Source organism: Crinia signifera, chromosome 5 (assembly GCF_055691185.1).
Source record: "Crinia signifera chromosome 5, ASM5569118v1, whole genome shotgun sequence".
NCBI lineage: Eukaryota > Metazoa > Chordata > Amphibia > Anura > Myobatrachidae > Crinia > Crinia signifera.
The window spans coordinates 43,013,969-43,020,202 of NC_139221.1; positions in this window are offsets into that span (position 1 = coordinate 43,013,969).

Sequence of the window (6,234 nt, forward strand, 5' to 3'; positions counted from 1 at the left end):
TCACCCCTTCTCATTACTTGGGCAATGTGCGTTTTTGGGAGGCCTCTTTGGTTCTTACGCACAGTACCGCAAGCTCCTGTACCTCTTGAACCAAGGGCCTTAAACAGGGGGATGCTAGTGTAAAAGTTATCCACATAGAGGTGATAACCTTTATCCAGGAAGGGGTGCACTAAATCCCAGACAATTTTTCCACTAACACCTACGAGGGAGGGGGGGCATTCTGGCGGTTCAATTCTTGAATCCTTCCCTTCATATACCCTAAACCTGTGGGTGTACCCTGAGGTGCTTTTACACAGCTTATACATTTTTATGCCATACCTTGCCCTCTTACTGGGAAGGTACTGGCGGAATTTAACACTTCCTTTAAAATGTATAAGGGACTCGTCTATGCAAATGAATTTATCTGGGATGTACATCTCTTCAAATTTGGCACTGAAGTGATCAATGACCGGCCTGACTTTGAATAGCCGGTCAAAGGTGGGATCATCTCTGGGTGGGCACAGTGTATTATCGGTGTAATGTAAAAATTTAAGGATTATCTCAAAACGAGCTCGAGTCATGGCCATACGGTAAAATGGGGTGCTGTACAGAACATCTGTACTCCAATATTGCCTAATTTCTGGCTTTTTTACTATGCCCATATGTAACACCAGACCCCAAAACGTCATCATCTCTACTGCATCTACAGGGGTCCACCTAGCAAATGATGACGTGGGGTTTTGAGCAATAAACTGCTGGGCATATAAATTAGTTTGGTCCACCATTAAATTTATAAAATCATCAGAGAAAAATAATTTGAAAAAGTCAATTTCTCTGAGACCTGCTGAATCAAATTGGATTCCTGGGATGGCCAAAAACTCAGGAACCTGGGGCTCAAAATTGTCTGGTGGTGGGGTCCATACGGGATCAATCATTTGGGGGGGGGGTCTCAGCTGCTCTACAGGGGCGTCTTTGAGGGGGTCCCTCATCAGCAGAGGAGGAAGAGGAGCTTAAGGCGAATCCTTCAAATTCCCCGCTTGCATCACTGGCTGTGTCAGAGTCAGAGGCAAGCATGGCATATGCCTCCTCCGCTGAATACATTCTTCTGGATGACTGGGATGACATTTGGGATGACATTTGGGATGCCATTTTTATTTTTGTGTTTCTGGTAGTGAAATGTTTCAACACGTGTATAGTGTAGGGGGGGTACAAACTTTATTTCAACACGGGGGGTATGTAGTGTGTAGTGTGTATGTAGTGCAGAAAAAAAAATACTTTATACAGCAATTTGATCCCAATAAAAAAAAAAAAATTGAAGGGGTTAAAAAAAAAAAAAAAAAGGTCCTGCGCCAAAAATTGAGCACAGATGTTGGTCAGTAACGTCAATCACTGAACAGCGCTCAAAGGCAACAGGAATTTGATAAAAAAAAAAAAAATAGATCAACCCTGTGCCGAAAAAGCTGATCAGTGATGTACGTCACTGATCAGCGCACAGTGGCCACAGGACACCCACAAAATCACAGTGTGTGTAAAAAAAAAAAATTAAAAAAAGACCCCACAGCACCCTCAAAAATAAAAAAAAAGGTGATCAGTGATGCGACACTGATTACCAGTGAGGGGCAGCAGGTGCACAACCTTTGGTGCAACTGACAGTGCAACTGGCAGCAACTGATAGGTATATATATAAAAAAAAAACCCTGCACCCCCAAAAAGTTGCTGATCAGCACAGATATACTGATCAGCACAAAAGGGGGGGTAGCAGACACAAAATATAGCACTCTCTATCACTCTCTGTCACTATCTCTCTGTATCTCTCACTCTCTATCACTCTCTGTCACTATCTGTCCCTATCTCTCACGATCTGTGACTCTATGACACTGCTGCAGCAGCACACACAGAAGTCACAAGATCCAGGAAGTATCCAGCTGCTGGCAGCACGCTACCAGCGGTGATCAGGTAAGTTTCAGGCAAGGATCAGGTATGTATCACGACAGATTGGCACGGTGACCGCTCTGCACGCAATTCCAGACCGGAATGGCATCTGCAGCGCAGTCACCGTTAGTTTAAATCACGCGCCTTGGCTGTGATTGGTCCGTGGGTCCCACGGACCAATCACAGCCTTGGGGGCAGGTGGGGTGAGGTGTCGTCGTCACCGATGACCCCCTCATGCCCCCTGACGCCCGGCGGTGATTGACACCTGTGTTACCGAGCGTCTGATTCGCCAGTAACACAGGAAAACGCTGTGAATGGCTGTTCACACTGAACAGCCAATCACAGCGATCGCCGACGGGGGGGCGGCATCGCAGCCCCCCCTGGGCATGCAGGGACATGTCTGCTGTCAGGGACAGCAGACATCGTCCCTCTGTCACTGCGTCTCGAGACGCAGTGGCACTTTGAAGTCATGACGTATATATACATCATGTGTCGGGAAGTACATCCCGGCCATGACGTATATATACGTCAAATGTCGGGAAGGGGTTAAGGAATGAAATGTTCACCAAGCATACATGGGTGCAAATTTCAGATGGCCAGATACTATTTGACCAGGTAAACTGCTTTTGATCTCTGTGTGAAGTGTCCCACAATATGGACTTGAGCAAGATGTGGATTTCAAGGGCATAGATTTCATCTCAGGCATCATTCTAATATATCCCTTCTATACTCAACTGGATTGAAATCTGGGGGCTGTTATTATGGAAAACTTCCCATATCGGCACACTAAGGGCCAGATGCACTAAGCTTCAAAAGTGATAAAATGAAGAGTGATAAACAGCCAGCCAATCAGCTCCTACCTGTTATGCCACAGACTGTGTTTGAAAAAAATGTCAATCAGGAGCTGATTGGTTGGTTATCACTCACCATTTTATCACTTTTGAAGCTTAGAGCATCTGGCCCCAGGTCCGGTACAACTGTGCTTGTTAACCGCACTGATTAATTTAACCCTTTGAGTGATAAGTGACTGGCTGATATCATGGTGCAACAGAATCAACTTTGCACTAAACCCAGTGAAAAGAGTAGAGATGGCAGTGGACTTCAGAAGGAAAGTGACTGAGTGGGGGGGCAACATAGGGAAGATCCAGCAGAGGCTTTTCTTCCTTAGGTAACTCAAGAAGTTTAACATCCCTCAGAAGCTGCTGCTCCTGTTTCACTCTGCTTCTGTCGAGTTGGTCTTCAGTTCCTCGATCATAGTCTGGTATGGATCCACCAGTGAGGTGGACAGACGTATTCTACAAAAGGTTGGGAGGACGGCTTAAAAGAACATTGAAACTGACCTCCCACCTGTCCAAGACCTGTGGGAAGCAAAAGGATGGTGTATCGCGCTCAACATGAAAGGGGGATACTGGGTTGGTGCTGCAGATCTTGAGTCTGCCCAGGACTCAGAGGATTGACTATATGGTTTGGGTTGATTGCGCACTCCGGGAGAGGGGGGGTGGGGATGGGAGAGAGGGTTCGGGGTAGGGGTGGATAATGCAGTGGGTATTTGTGCTGAAATGAGGAGTCTAGTCAGGGATAGTGGTTGAATTATAAAGTGCTGTATAATAACTTTATTAGAATAAAAATTGGTGGTATGGGTTCCTCAAATGAGGATGGGTGGGGGCAGAAGTAGTCACTTGAGCCCATATGTGGGTAAAGTCCTCTCTCTACCTGCAATGCGGGGGTGTGTACCCGATATGCAGAAAGAGAGAAAGGGGTGTATCTGGCCCTGGCTGTTGTCAATGTCAATGACATTGAACACTGGTCACGCTGCACACAAGGAGACATAAGAACAAGCAGGGCTGTGGAGTCGGAGTTGGAGTCTAGGAAATTTCGAGTACCTTGAGTTGGAGTCGGCAAACATTGCACCAACTCCGAAAATGATAATTAATGACTTCTCTACTATAAGAATAAAGACCAATGCATGCAGTGCCTCATGTAACCGCAAAACGAACACGTTAAGCGACCGTGAAAAAGCATGCTTTTCATGTGCTTCACTATATGGCACGCAACGCACAAGTCGGAGCACCAATACTTATAAATGTATTCTCCCTTGTAGTTTACAACTTATTTCCAACATTCAATAAGGTTTTCAATACCTCGTTGGTAGAAATCACCTGGTGTAGACTCGAAAAATTCATTCAACCAAGCTCTCCCACCATACGCACAACATCTTTTTACACGGATGAAGATCTTGTTTCATGCGCGGGGTCGTTTGTTTCCCTTGGCTAAGCCATTCCTTACGCTGGTTCATATTGATGTACAGGCACCATTTTTCGTCGCCAGTAACGATTCGGTAAAGAAATCGTTAATTGTGTCCATGAATTGAACGGTGACGAGCAAGCAAACCAGCGGAGATTGTGGCTCATTGATTTTTGTTGTCGTCACAAAGCATGCAGAACTCCTGCTCCACACTTCTGAACCTTTCCTATTGAGTGAACTTTCTTCTCTATAGCTAGAAGAGCTTAGAAGGACTTGATGGAACAGCTTCTTGGATTCAACTGTTAGTGTTTATATTTATCTTAAAACCTGCATGCCTGCTTGTCTGTATGAGGGTAGATATGTGTACATGTTTCTGGAAGAAACTGTCTATCCTAGGTTTTTAAGTGTGGTGCAAGGAATGTATCAAATACATTCGCATATTAATACAGAGGAGTCTGAGTCGAGGAGTCGGAACATTTATCTACCGACTCCACAGCCCTGAGAACAAGCGTTCTCTTATGGTAAAAAGGGGATCTGTTCATCACCCCCATTCCCGCAGAGGGCTCCCCACGTGCACAGCCGGGGTCAGATACACCCACTTTTCTCTAAGGACTGCATATCGGGTGCACACCCCCGCATTGCAGGTAGAGAGAGGACTTTACCCACATATGGGCTCAAGTGACTACTTCTGCCCCCACCCATCCTCATTTGAGGAACCCATACCACCACTTTTTATTCTAATAAAGTTATTATACAGCACCATATAATTCAACCACTATCCCTGACTAGACTCCTAATTTCAGCACAAATACCCACCGCATTATCCACCCCTACCCCCTCTCCCGGAGTGCACAATCAACCCAAACCATATTGTCCACGACTTGTCCCAGACCAGAGTCAAGAAACGTGCCAGCAAAATCACAAAAGGACCATCTGCACCCTGGCCATGAACTGTTCAAACTGCTTCCATCAGGCAAGCGCATCAGGGCCATACCTGTTAAATCAACAAGAAGGCTAAAAAGCTTCTTACCCCCAGGCGGTCCATCTACTGAACAATTCTAGCATCCCCACAAACCACTATCAGTAATGTAACAGGCAACACGGGGGCTTAGTGTATATGTACACTATAAACCCCCCCCTCCTGTGGTGTTGTCTCTTGGCAGTTGCATTGTACATAGTAACATAGTAACTGAGGTTGAAAAAAAAAAAAAGACGTTAGTCCATCGAGTTCAACCTATCTAATTTTATATCAGACTAGCAAATAACTATAATATTCCCTTTGTGTCCATAAATGCATCCAGTTTTTTTTTTTAACTCATTTACTGTGTTTGCTGTTACCACATTTCCGGGCAAAGCGTTCCAAAACTTAACCGCTCTCATGGTGAAGAAACCCGGAAGCAAATTGCTAGTATACAAAGGTATACCTGGCCAATAAGCGGATTTGGGCATAAAAGACGTGGCATCACTCAGCTTAGTAGAGTCAAACATCTTGTACCGCATTGCTTTTTGTAGCTGGGTTCAGGACGACACATCTGGAGATAACATGAGAATCACGCTCGATGAACCACAAGTGCTCTGTGGATAGGGTACTGTGATTCTGAATAAACCCCTCTCATTAAGAAAGTAATGCTACAAGATGAGGTGAAGATAATCAAAGTAATTATTAGAACATCAAGAAAGTGCACTCATTAGCATAGGACTTCAAGAACATTTCACCATAGGACAAGTATTAAAGGCTGGAAAATTCTTTAGGTTGGTGCTAGATGTGCACTTGTTGACAACAAAGTGATCATTCATTCTTTTCACCCTATTCACGTCCTTGCGTATGCTATAAATCAGTGACAATCGGGATTCCGGCAGTTGTTTCTCCGACATTGGAATGGCAACGGTCAGGAGCCCAAATTGGGGGAGAGTGCACCGAAGCCCCTTGTGGGCTCGCTGCATTCGCCACGATGCAGCCTTGGTGCCGAGCTGCACTCGCCACCAATTCTATTCTCCCCAATATAACATGTACATGTGCTTGTGGCATATACCACACAATCTATTTTGTACACAAATGTGGAGGCTGGGGAAAGAATC